At 54.5% G+C, this 13,504-nt stretch overlaps 1 protein-coding gene across 19 annotated transcripts in view; it reads left to right on the plus strand.

Moving 5' to 3' along the window:
* Window positions 1-3,293: 3,293 nt before the first annotated feature.
* NFASC (neurofascin) overlaps window positions 3,294-13,504 on the plus strand; it is a 141,810-nt gene continuing 131,599 nt past the window's right edge. For 7 of the 19 annotated variants that reach the window (XM_045583028.1, XM_045583031.1, XM_045583030.1 and 4 more), the window contains exon 1: window positions 3,294-3,482. The gene's annotated coding sequence lies outside the window, so the exon portion shown is untranslated. The remainder of the gene's footprint in view (window positions 3,483-13,504) is intronic. The other 12 variants (XM_036441819.2, XM_036441820.2, XM_036441821.2 and 9 more) reach the window with 4 other exon arrangements.

The following is a 13,504-nucleotide window of genomic DNA, read 5'->3' on the forward strand; positions in this document are numbered from 1 at the left end:
TTTTGAAGAAACTATTCTTACCCCATTGAGTAGACTTTGCACTCTTGTCAAAAATCAATTGGCCATAGAGATGTGAGTTAATTTCTGGATTCCAATTTATTCCATTGATCTTACCTGTTCTTATGCCAGCACCACACCCAGGCTACTCTAGTTTATGGTAGGCTTTGAAATGGGGAAATATGAGTCTCTGTTTGTTCTTTTTCAAGAATGCTTTGGCTATTCAGAGTCTCAGAGACCCAGGCCAGGCCCTCACATTCTCCTCCCAGACTCAATTCTGAGCCACTTGCTTCTGGACGGTTGCTCGCAGCCGAGGTGACCCGGGGTCTCAGTGCTGGGATTTCAGCAGCAACTTTGACAGGTTCACCAGCTTCTACTTATTTATTTATTTATTTTATTTTTTAAATATATATTTTTTATTGATTTTTTTAAAGAGAGGAAGGTAGAAGAATAGAGAGTTAGAAACATTGATGAGAGAGAGAGAGAGACGTCGATCAGCTGCCTCCTGCACACCCCTACTGGGGATGTGCCCACAACCAAGGTACATGCCCTTGACCGGAATCGAACCTGGGACCTTTCAATCCGCAGACCGATGCTCTATCCACTGAGCCAAACCGGGTTTGGCCACCAGCTTCTATTTAAACACTCCAGGCAGAACCCTTCACTGCAGCGAGTTTCCTGTTGCACTGGAATTTGCTTTCCATTCCAGAAAGTGAGGGTTATACACACAGAGACAAGACCAGACCCTTTGCCACAGCGGCTCACAAACAGTTTGAGGGCCTCAGGCTCGCCCAGCCCCACCCTGAGCCCTCGATTCCGTGGGTAGTCCCTGGCCATGTGGCAGAGCCCACGGGCCCCCAGGTCATTATTGCTAATCTGTCCTGGTGTGGAAGAGCGGGTGGGCTGGGCGTGGCCTACCAGTCCTCTTAGGAGGGGGCCGTGGGTGACAGGGGAGTGACCCCGTGGGGGTGGGTGAGGAGCGCCACTTGGCTGCCTGCTGGGACACAGGGAGCTCCCCCGGGCACGCAGCTGTTGCTCCAGCCCTTCTGTGCTGGTGTGGGCTGCCCTCTGCAAATGTGACCCACTTTCCAGCCACCCAAAGCCCTGGCAGCGCTCTGCCCCACTGCATTCTTCTCTCTGCCTGCCCACCCACCCCACCCCTGAGAGCCACTGGGCAGTCTCCATGGGTCAAGAAAGGGGCTGTTACCTGCAGGTGGTCTGAGGGGGTGGCCAGCATGGCTGCTTCATAAGAAGAGCCAGGGAACCATCCCGAAGCAATGGATGGTGGGGACAGGGATGTGGGGGTAGCTAGCCACTGGGCACCCCCACTATAGATACTTGCCTAATTTTCTCAGAATCTTACTTCCTAGTATTCCTCTTCAACGTGGAATAAATCCGGTCTCTCTATTAACCCCTCTATACCCTGCCGATAGGGAAAAGGGGCTGCCTCTGCCCTCTGCCTGCCACGCCCCCCCCAACTCCCCCATTTCAGCTGTGAGCCTTTGGGCCGCACCTTCCACCCTGGTTGTGCCTTTCTCCTTCTCACGCCCTCACAAGCTGCACTAGCCCTGTGGTCATTAGAGGCCAGAGAAATGGCGGAAGAGTCCCTGGGAAGGGCTGGGCGAGGGCCAGGAGGGGGGTGAAGGGGGCTGGGGCCAGGTGGCTGGGTGGCTGACTTGAAACTCAGTAGGAGGCAATGACGTGATGGGATGCTAAAAAGGTGCTCAAGGTGCGCTTCCTCAGGGGAGGGCCGGGCCAGGGCCGCCTGCGCTCGGTGCCGGAATCACGTTCTGCTCTGGGCACCATACACTACAAACACTTGTTCTCACCAGCACGAGTAATTTCTGTTCTTTGCAGAAAATGTAGAAAATGAAAAGAATGCAAATTATCCGTAATGTCACTACCCAGGATAGCCATGGTTGTCCTATTGTGGTGATCTTTTTCTTTTACTTAATAACTTTTCATATTGCTAGTATTCCTATGTATTGTTTCACCATTTTAATAACGATATAATATTTCATTGCTGATGACAGAAACAAAGATTTTTTTTTATTAGCATATACCATATGTGTCAGGCACTGACTCTGTAAATGGAGGTTGATATTCTTGTTATTATCCCAATGATACAAATAAGGAGGGTGAGGCCCAGAGAGGCTGAGTAACTTGCCCCAGGTAACACAGCAACACGTGACAGAGCCCAGTTGATCTGGCTGTAGCACCCTTCTTCCCACGCTCTCCTGTCTGCCAAGCCACAGGCATGCCACAGTTTATTTATAATTTCCCCCAGTGATGGCTGTTTAGATTGTTTCTGGTTTGTGTTTTTTTTTGTGTTTTGTTTTTTTACCATTATAAACAATATTCTGATGAACATTTGTGTGACTTTAATATTATAATTATCTTTGATTACTTACTTAATATCTATTCCCAGAAATGGAACTTAGGGAACGAAGGGCATCAGCATTGCTCAGACTTTCCCATGTATTTCCGACTTCGGAAGGATGTTATCAGAGCACACGCTCAGCACAGGATAGGAGGACCGAGGGGGAGCCTGCCCCACTGAGGCCCGACTCTCACAGGGGAGACGGGACGGGATGTGCAGTGAAAGGAAGCAGTTCCATGAGATGCAGCAGAGGGGACGGAGTTATGTATCCTGAGGAAGACTCGGAGTGCTGGCGGGATGAGAGCCATTGTCAAGGCTGTAATCAAACATGTCGCGTGGAAGAGTCCCAAGGCCCTAGAGCAGAGGTGGCCAGTGGGCTGGATTTGAACTTGTGGAGAGCTGTTGTCTGTTCGGGGCCGGCGCATGGCCTTGGACGGGCAGGGTGGGTGTGGGGTAAATGTTACCCGGCCCGCTGCCATCGCTGGCTTGGGCTTGTGTACGGCATGCATATGGGGGAGGGCTGGTACCACCCACACCACGCTGCTCCCCCTCAACACATGACGTCTCCGAACCTTAACCGGGAGATCTGCTCCCCACCCCACCCCCTGCCTCGAGGAGCCTGGCCCGGCCTGGTACCTCTCTCCGTCTGTTCCCTCGGAGCCCGCACAGCACAGCCTGGCTTGTGTCATGGGCCGTACAACTCCTCCATTATGCATGAGGGGGACCCAGCGGTGAGTGAGTGAGCCAGCCGGAGTGGGGTGGCTATTAATAAACAAGGGTATTGTGTGGCGTTCCATTCATGGCACCCTCAGAGGACGTGGTGGGCTTGAGATAATAAAGCCCTGTGTATGCCACGGAGGGCTGGGGAGGTGGCGGGTGGGCGTGGCGAGGAGCTGGGAGACCAGGGACTGTTTCGATTCTGTGTCTGGCGGGGCTGCCGAGTTTGCTCGGAGGCCAGCATCCCAGGGGTTTGGCTCAGGCCCGCATCTGTCCCCTGCATGGCCTGGGGTCTCAGAAATGCCTAGCTTTCCCTCCCCGCTTGTCCCCATGGAGGGAGCTTGAGAAGACGCTGCGTGAGCTGGACCACCACTCCATTAGGAGAGAGGTAGGATGGTTGACGCGGTCCTATTTCTTGGCCTTCTGTCCCCCCACCTCCCACCCCCTTCCAGGTGAGCCCTCTGCTTTGGCTTTCAACAGCTCCGAAGTGGCGTGGGTTAGGTTGTTCACCATTTCCTAACGCTGCTGGAATCGTGTGCAAGGTCCGAAAGATGCTTCCTGGCGATTATAGTGAATGCGCTGAGATATAAGCGAAGAGGCAGGCCGCACGCTTCTAAGCCCGGGTATGGTGGGCAGGGGAGCTCCGGTCCGAGGCATGGAGGCATCTGGGGAAGTGAGACGCTGAAGAGCGTTCTGGCAGAGGGAGAGTTCAAGGCTGTGCATCTCCTTGCCAAGGCCACGTTAACTCTGCGACGTGTCCAGTGAACGCTGAGCCTCTCCCTTCCTCTCCTTCAGCTGTTATGTTTGCTCAGCCCTTGGATGTTGCTCTTATCTCCAACATCCCAAACCGGCCCTCTCTGCAGCCCGGCCAGCCCTCTCCATCTGTGTCTCTCTGGCTCTCGGAATCTAGAACTCCCGACTGGGAAGAAATGAGAACAGGTCCTTTTACTCTCGGCTGGCTTCTAGGGATAAAGAGCAGGTTCCGGATTCAAGGGAGCCTTGGTTGTCTGTCACTTAGAGCGGAGCCAGAGCAAGGAGAAAGCCAGGGCCAACATCTCCTGGCTCCGTCAGGAGCTGGCGCTGCCCGCTTTGACCTTTGCAAGTGGCTCTGGCCCAGCTCTGCCCTGAGTCAGGAAACCCTGGGCCTGAGGCGACTCTGTCTAAGATGTGCGCTGACTTGGCTGGGAGCTGGGAGGGGACGGAGGCCAGTGGCTGGGACAGTCTGTCCTGGGCAGAAGTGGGACCTGTGACTTTAAGTTTTGGGTTGGATTGACGATCCAGTTACCCTGCTTCACCCAGGAAGGCTCGGGGCTGCGTGGGTGCCAGAACGGGCTGATTCTAGGTTATGGGAGGGACACCGCATCCCTTGGCTCAGACCAGAAGAGGACAGCCATCCCAAAGGCAGGCCAGAACCGCCCACCCCCACCCCGGACAGAGTGCCAGGGACTCGGGGCTGCCCCTGCCCCCCTGTGCCCGGAGCAGACAGTGCAGCTTCCTTGGCAGGCACCCCGGCACTGCCCGCCGGGCCTGGCCTTGGCGGTGGGCTGAGGAGGAGGCTCTGCAAGCCGTGTAGCCCCTCTTGGGCCCTCCACTCCTGGGCATGCTGTGGCCCCCACCCCCACCCCCACCCCTACCCCCACCCCGTCAGTCTGAAGGAGCAGTGACTATTGGAAGCATCCGCATGCTCCTGAGAGCACTGTGTCTGAGATGGCCATGCTGGGCTGGGTCTCTTCCACTTGCTTAGAGAGGGTGTAGGAACTGCTGAAACAGCTGGAGACAGGGTGGGGTGTGGTTTACCCAACCGACTCCACCCGTCCAGGCACCTGGCCTGGAGGAGCGACCCAGCATTCTCCACCAGCCTTTCAGAGATCCCACTGGCTAGGTTTCCTGGGTGCCCGCTGCTGGAGGAGGTTCAGTGACAAGGCCTTCCTCATCGGGCAGGCAGGCAGGCCGCGTCCTGCATGGGCACTCCCCTCTCCGAGGCTGTCCGCTCCTGGTGTCCCGGGAGGAAGGTGGCCTTCCCAGCGATGGGAACCCCATCAACAGCTGTCACAGTGGCGACTGTCCACTTGGAGGTTCCTCAAACAGTCAGTGCTCCGAGCCCTTGACGTTGGTCCTCTCAGGTAACTCTCCCGACAACCGGTGTCGTCCTCCTTCCTGAGTCCATAAAACTGAGCCCCAGGAAGTTAACCAGCACAGTCAGACCCAGCCAGGTTCCCCCTGGCCCCAGGGCCTGGTCTCCTGGAGCCCCCTTCCCCTTTTTATTCATATATTTTTATTCATTTTAGAGAGGAAGGGAGAGAGAGAGAGAAACTTCAATGATGAGCAAGATGCATCGATTGGCTGCCTCCAGGGGATCAAGCCTGCAAGTGAAGCACATGCCCATGGCTGGAATCGAACCCAGGACCCTTTAGTCCACAGGCTGACACTCTATCCACTGAGCCAAACCGGCTCAGGCTCTCCTGGCACCGTTATGTCGTGTGGCCTCCTGGTTGAAGGCAGCAACATACATGGTTCTGGTGGGCACAGGAGTGAGGTCCGATGCAAGACAGACTTGGGTAGTCAGCGGGCCTTCTTCCTCAGAGACCGTTCAGAAGCGTCCAGCCTTTTTGCTGGACTACGCGTGGGCGACCACTCGAGGGATTTCCTCTCAGTGGCCTGTCCACAGAGATGCTGTGGATTAACCACCAGCAGCTTCAAGGCCCACCAACTGCTGAGATTTGGGGTGGGGAAGGCCGGGAGCTGGAGGGAACCCCCAGGGAGTTCCAGGCAGCCTGGGATTAGTGGAGTTTTGCTTTCTCCCTCCCGTCAGATATGTCTCCTTCATCCAGGAAGTCCTCAGCCTTGGGGAAGAATGGGGCAGTGTGTGTGCATGTGTGTTTGTGTGTGCATGTGTGTTTGTATGCGTGTTTGTGTGTGTGTGCATGTACTTATGTGTGCATGTGTGTGTACTTGTGCGACTTGCTGCAGCGATGGGTGAGTGCAGCTCGGAGCGGGTGGTGGAGTGCCAGACGTGTGGGTGTGGAGCCATGCTGCCTGGTTCCAGTCCCAGTTCCACCCTGAGCCGTGACTCCCAGTTTCCTCGTCTGCCGAGTGTGATAATAATAGCGCCTGCCTCTTGGACTTTTGGAAGATAAATAAACTCATCTGTGAAACCATTTAGCACAGGAGGTCATGTGGCCATTTGGGTCTCTCTGCTACCAACTCCCTCCCCTCACCCTCCAGGGTCCTACGCTGTCCCACGCCAGGCCCAGCCTTGCATGTATGCCAGTCGTTCTGTTTCCTGCTGCTCCTCTGGGGACAGGTTAACCCCCCAGCAGTCCCCTGGCTGCTCCTGCTGCCACCCTCATTGGCCGCTGCAAGAGCCAGTCGGGGAGATGCTCCAGGTGTAGGGCTTTGCTCCCTGGCTGCCCTCCACCCCGTTTAGTTCTGGCCCCTGGAGGTGAGAGCCCTCTGCCAGCTTATGCCTCATTTCTGACTTCATGGGACATGGCTCAGCTGGTGTCCAGCTCTTTGGGGGCCTGAGGATCGAATCACGGCTGATTCCACCCGTGACGGCCTCCCAGGGACCTGCATTTCTAACCCACCATCCTATGTCCACCTCTCTCTTCCCGCCTTCGGCTCCTCCTCCTGACTGCACGTGCCCAGGGCTCCCCTTTCCCTGCCAGCACCCCTCTCCCCTTCCCACCTCTGCCTTGGCCCAGTCCCACCATCCAGTTCATCGTTTCGGAAATCCGGGACACTTGGTGCCGAAAGCAAACATCTGTTGACATTTGGAAAGACTTGGAGGCCACATTCTCATTCCCGTGCGAACACTGCATGTTCCCCCGGCACTGGAAGCTAAAGGCGGGCCCGGTGTGGGGTCAGCCCACGTCTATTATCACTTTCCCACATTGCTCTGGGTGGGCAGGGTCAGAATGGGGGGGTGGAGGAGGATGGCTTCTGCTTTCTGTCTGTCCCCCGTCACTGCCCTGTGCTGGGGATGGATGGATGTCCTCCTCATCCCTTCCGTGACCTGGTGAGGCAGATGCTGAAGTCCCGTCCGTCTGTAGAGGGGAATGATGAAGATGGTGACTTGCCTCCGGTTGCCCTTTGATTAAGGGGGAGAGGCAGAGATTGAGTGCAGCTTCTGGAAGAAAGTGGGCTGGGGAGCGGATGTGAGTGCAGGCACCTTGAATGCTGGCTTTCCCGCCGAGCAAATCCAAGCGTCCTGCTCACGTCCCTTCCTCCTCTGTCCCATCCCCTGGCTGTGCACCGTGACGGGAAGAGGGTGGCCCCAGCCTCCCCATTCCTTCCGCCTCCAGGTTAGAGCAGGAGTGGGCAGACTCTGTAGTCCACAGGCCTGAGATGGACTGTGTGGAGGGAAAGGAAAACAGAACGGGGACCTGTCAGGATTTGAGTCAGAATACTTCACCTCCTGAAAAACAAGCCTCGAGGGGACATTGTGCAAATGGTTTGCAGGTTGGCCAGGAGGCCCGAGGGCTGGAAGCCTGCATGGACCATGGCGACAGCTGCCTCAGTCCGGGGCCTTGAGCTCTTTGCAGCTCTCCCCTCACATGGCCCTCAGATCCCCTCACCCGCCCTTTGTCAGGAGAACGCAATGGGCTAAGTGTACTCCAAGAGCCAAGGGTAGGACCTGCCCCCCTGCCCCTACCCCCCTCCACAAATCCCCGCCGAAGATAGGATGTTACTAAGTAGTTCTGAGGGAGCATCAGAACTCTAAGTTACATCCCCTGAGTCAGGTGTGATGGGGTCCTTGTCTGCCTGACTCGGAAATTCTGGGCTTGGTGGGGAGGTGGAGGCAGGCGGGGCCTGCAGGCCTCTTGGATTTAGCGTACGATCGCAGGGTGAATACAGTCCTCTGGGATATATTGCTATCTTTCCTGCCTCCTAAGTTACTACTAAAGCATGGAACTCTCTTCCCTGAGCTCTTAGGGGTTTGTTTTTTAACTTCTAAAATCTGAATTGAGGTATAATTTACATTCAAGAAAATGTATTCATTTTAAGGGCAGTTAGGTGGGTTTTGACAAGTACGTGCACCCATGTAACCCCCACTCCATCAAGATGTAGACGGTTGCATCGCCTTACATGTCCCCTCATCCCCTTTGCCGCCAGCCTCTCCAGGGCCCTGCCCCGGCAGCCCCGCAGCTTCCTGTCCGTGTGGATTGGGTTTGCCCGTTCCAGCCTCTGTGTGTGCCGTGTGGTCCTAAGGCCCCTTCCCGCTACGGATACCCCTCAGGGGAGAGTCTTGTGAGACTCACCCCCTCTGCACCTCTTCATCCTGCCCTGAGCCCTTCAGCCTCCTCTCCCCGGTGTGTGGACCTGGGTACCAGGGTCTGCAGTGGGGAGGACCCCCCTCTGCCTCGGCAGTCAGTCCAGAGTAATTGTAAAAAGAGATTTGCGGGAGTTCTGGCCTGTGGCTGAGGCACTCGAGATGTGGCGGATGGCTCTCAGTCAGGAAATGGATGTGGGATTCCGGAAGGGAAGCCCTGGGTCGGGGGGAGGAGGGGAGCAGGAATGGCCTTTCCTGCTGCAGGTCTTGTCCCAGGGTTCATTGTCACAGCCATTCTTTGCATCCAGGAAGGTAGGGAAGCTGCTGTCCTGGGGACCGGTTACCCTGGAGTTCCAGGTCTGCGTCTCTGGGCTACGCCTACATGTATATAGGTTTTTATTAATCTCTTCCCGTCCCCTCCACCCACTTCCCCCTGCAGTCTGCTCCCTGCATCCATGCCTCTGGACCTATTTTGTTCGCCAGTTTATTTTATTCATTAGATTTAAAAAATATATATATATTATTGATTTTTTACAGAGAGGATGGGAGAGGAGAGAGAGAGAGAGAGAGAGAGAGAGAGAGAGAGAGCTAGGAACATCAATGAAAGAGAGACATCGACCAGCTACCTCTTGCACACCCCACACCAGGGATGTGCCCACAACCAATGTACATGCCCTTGACCGGGAATCAAACCTGGGACCTTCCAGTCCGCAGACCGACGCTCTATCCACTGAGCCAAACCGGTTTTGGCTATTTTATTCGTTAGATTTAACATAAAAGTGAAATCACGGGATATTTGTCTTTCCTGACTGGCTTATTTCAGTTAGCAGAGGATGGATAGGGCCAGATTTCTTTCTTTCTTTTTCTTTTCTTTTTTTTTTTTCTTCTTTTTTTTTTTTTATGGCCGAGTGGTATTCCATTGTGTAAATGTACCCCAGCTCTTTATCCACTCATCTCCTGAAGGGCACGTGGGCTGCTTCCAGACCCTGGCTGGGTAGGCACTCTTCAAGGGCTGCCATGTTTATAGGGCAGCTCTGTGAGGACAGGACCTGCGTTTTAAGGGTGAGGGAGCTGAGAAGCTAAGGGACTTGGCCAAGCTCACAGAGGCCAATGTCATTTCCACACACCACCCAAATGCTCCTTGGACCTTCCAGTGCCAACGAGCCAGAGAAATTTCCCGGACCTTTTATTTTAACTGGAAGTCTAGGCCTGGAGTTCCCCCTATGATTTGAAAAGACAGCCCTTTGCGTCTTCTTGCCCTGGTTCTGGTAGCATAGTATTAATGTTTTGCTTTATTTTTCACAACCTACGAAAGGAGAGGGGATAGTGACATGAATCCTTATGTTCCAATCACTCAGCTTCAACCACCTCCCCTTGGCCAGTCTTGTTTCCTGGGCCCATCGGGTCCTTCTGCTTTGTCTGTGGGGTCTTCCCAATGCGGTGGCAGCAGTCGATGTTTCCCAGAAGTGGGAAGAGGGAAGAGGGATAGCAGATCTGGGCATCGGGAGGGAAACCTGCCCAGCGGGGAGGGTGTTAATTGCACCGGCTGGAATCCCTCTGCCGGCTCATTGTTCTGTTGCCTCCTGAGCACCCTCCAGGAGGCCTGGCAAGACCTGGTGGGGCGGGATGCGGAGAGACTGGCCTTCTTGGAGCGTTTCACTGGTTGATTTTATGGGGATTCTTCTGAAAGGGAAGAGAGAAGGTCATGTGAGGATAACTGTCCCTGGGCAGAGCAAGCCAAGGTAGCCTGGGGACAGAGCAGGGACCAACAGGAAAGGAGCCTGCGGCCTCTTTAACGCGAGCTAATGAACATTTTCATTTTTAATTTTTTAAAATTCTGACAGTGTGCCAATACTGAGCTAAATTCAACTGTGACACATTATTGAAATTTGTGGTCCTCCTAAAGAATCTATACGAATTAAAAGCATAATATGCTAATTAGACTGGAAGACCTTCCAAACAAAGCCATGGTGGTGGGGCCGAGGCAGAGGCCGTTAGGGGTGATCAGGCCAGGAGGGGAGGGCAGTTGGGGGCGATCAGGCTGACAAGAGGGGACAATTGGGGGCAAGAAGGCCGGCAGGTGAGTGGTTAGGAACCAGTGGTCCCAGATTGCGAGAGGGATGTCCCTATGGGATCAGGCCTAAACTGGCAGTCAGTCATCCCCCCCAGGAGTCCCAGATTGGAGAGGGTGCAGGCTGAGCTGAGGGACCACACACACACACACACACACACACACACCTGTGCACAAATTTTGTGCACCGGGCCATTAGTCTATAATAATAAAAGCATAATATGCTAATTAGACCAGACAGCAAGACGACCTTCTGGACAAAGCTGGGGCTGCGAGGGCCAAGGCAGCTGCCAGGGATTCGAGGGCCAAGCCCCTTCCACGAGTCTCCTGCATCGGGCCTGTAATAGCTAATATCAACCCGTGTGTCCACCCTGTCGGAGTGCCTGATGTGCACGGTCTTTGTACCCCCAGAGCATAAGACAGGTACAGTTAGCTGGGCTCACTGCATCCCGCCTGTGCATGCAGAAGGAGGAGTGTGGGGAGGGGAGGACAGGGATGGAGAGTGTAGAGGGGACATGGACCTTCTCCTAGGTCACAGGTGTCTGCTTCTGTGAGGCCCACCAGGTGTGCTTTCTCATGGGATTGGGGGCAGCCACATGATACATTTTCTCTCTCTCAACTTTATAGGGGACAGTGGGCTTTATTTTTATTTAGAAGATAGGGAATAGTTCTTTGGCAAGAGGAAGAGTGAAGCCCTGGCTGGTTTAACTCTGTTGTTAGAACATTGTCCCTCAGACTGAAGGATCTCCGGTTCGATTCCACTTAACCTTGGTTGCAGGCTCAATCTTCAAGCCAGAAGCAGCCAGTCGATGTGTCCCTCTCACATCAATGTTTCTCTCTGTGTGTCTCTCTCCCTTTCCACTTTCTCTAAATTAAAAAAAATAACACAATGGGAAAGAAATATCCTCAGGTAAGGGTTAACAAAAATAAAAGAGGAAGAGTGAAGACTGGAACTTGAGAAATAGTTATTTCCTTAGGTTGCAGAAAGGGACAGAGAGACGAGAATCTAGTTAGGTATACTTCTTAGTTCTGCTTTTATTTAAAGAGGTGGCATCTTTCAAGAGAGAGAAGCTGCGGGAATGAGTTCCCTGTAAGTATAAGGAAGGAGTGTTTTCTGAGCTGGTTTGATTTTGTCCAGTGATCAGATGGGTTGGGGTTCTCATGGCGGATGGGCCCTGTTCTCAGGAGCAGCTGGTGGTGCCAGCCTGCCCCTGGGGTGAGGCTGGCTTGATGTGCCCAGTGTCTGAACCAGGCCTGCTCTGTGAGTTTGAAAATAGACTCTTCTAGGGTTGGAAAATAGACTCAGTTTGTACCTCTGTAGCAGGGGCCGTGAATGACTTATGTTTTAAAAATATATATTTTATTGATTTTGTACAGAGAGGAAGGGAGAGAGATAGAGAGCTAGAAACATCGATGAGAGAGAGAGTCATCGATCAGCTGCCTCTTGCCCACCCCCTACTGGGGATATGCCCGCAACCAAGGCACATGCCCTTGACCGGAATTGAACCCGGGTCCCTTCAGTCCCCAAGCCGACGCTCTATCCATTGAGCCAAACGGGTTTCAGCGTGAATGACTTATTTTAAAAGAAAACCTAGGAACCTCTTTTGCAGTCACCCCAGGCAGCCCCTCATCCCTGCCCTGTGTGAGCCAGAACCTGTGGGGTTGAGGGAGAGCAGAAGGCTCTTCTGGCCTCACCAAAAAGGGGTGCGTCACGATGAAACGAGGGTCCCCAGGCTGCGATCTCGTTTAAGAAACTGAGGAAAAAAAGCAAAGTGTTTACCGTTGGTGTTTTTATTTTTAATTCATTTTAAAAAGTAAAGACGTGGGTTTTCTTTGCACTTGGGGTGGGGTGTCATCAGAGAGGCCGAGGACAGAACATCTCAAATTCTCCCAGCTGCATGACCTTGTTTTATTTCCTGGTTGTCCCCACCCTGGCTTCCCAGCTTTTAAATGTAAAAGCAAGATTTTGTGCAGGATACGCTTCCACTAGGGCCCAAGAGAACATCCCATCTTCACATCACTGCGTGGTCTCCATTTGCACCTTGTGGACAGGGAGAGGAAGCCGGTGACACCTGCTCCAGGAGCCCAGGGCTTCCAGCAGGAGCGTGCTGCTGCCTCCCTCTGGGGCCTGCAGCTCACAGAGGCCGGTTGCTATGGATACGGGCAGCTGAGACTCCCCTGGGGTGGTGGCTGCACTGGAGGTGAGAGGTTGTTTGTTGGAGTGATGCTGAGGCAGGGCCTGGTGTCAGTCGTTCCCCAGGATGGAGCCTCAGCGTGGGGGGCGGGGACCCTCAGGCCCCACGTGGCCCCTCCCTGTGGGTGTGTCCCTGAGGTAGGCCACGCCTGTGCACAGCTGCCTTAGGTGGCTGGTGCGGGCAGTTCCAGGCCGGCCTGTCTGTCTGGGACAGATGCACAGTTCTTGCCTCTCTTCATTGTGGTGCCTCTATAAGAACTACTGCTCCTTGCGCCCCAGCCCAGGAGCACTTTTCTGGATTGAGGCACTGGCCAGCGAGGCTGCACTGTGAGGGGGCCTGGGCCAGAGGCTAACGGGAAGGTAGGGGAGCATCGTTCCTGCCAGCAGTGGGCCACCAGACGCACACCAAGGGCCTGGGAGTGGACTGAGGCAGAAAAGAAAAAACCCCTCACTTCCTGTTTCCGACCTCCAGTGGCCTCCCTTCACACGTGCCATAAAGTCAGATGCATATTCGTGGCACACTGCCTGGCACACCATTCACCCCCGATGATTGCTCTACCCCCAGGTCCCTCTGCTCTTCCCAGGATCCCAGCTGCTCCTGCCCTGGGGCCCTTCCTCCCTGTTCCCTTGCCTGGAGCTGCTCCCCCCATCACTCCCAGCTCGCTCTCCCTTCTTCACCTTCTTTAGTGAGGCCTCTGCTGTGGTCCCCATTTCCTGACCATCCTCTGTCAGACTCGCCCTTCCCACACCCTCACATCCTCTCGTCCCCTGCCTGCCTTCTCCACTGCTCTTCCCTGTCAGCACTTACATCATTTACTTGTGTGCTGCCTCCCTCACTGCCTCCCCCACTGGGAGCAGCTCCGGCAGGGCGAG

Source organism: Pipistrellus kuhlii, unplaced genomic scaffold (genome assembly GCF_014108245.1).
Source record: "Pipistrellus kuhlii isolate mPipKuh1 unplaced genomic scaffold, mPipKuh1.p scaffold_m20_p_18, whole genome shotgun sequence".
Taxonomy (NCBI): Eukaryota; Metazoa; Chordata; class Mammalia; order Chiroptera; family Vespertilionidae; genus Pipistrellus; species Pipistrellus kuhlii.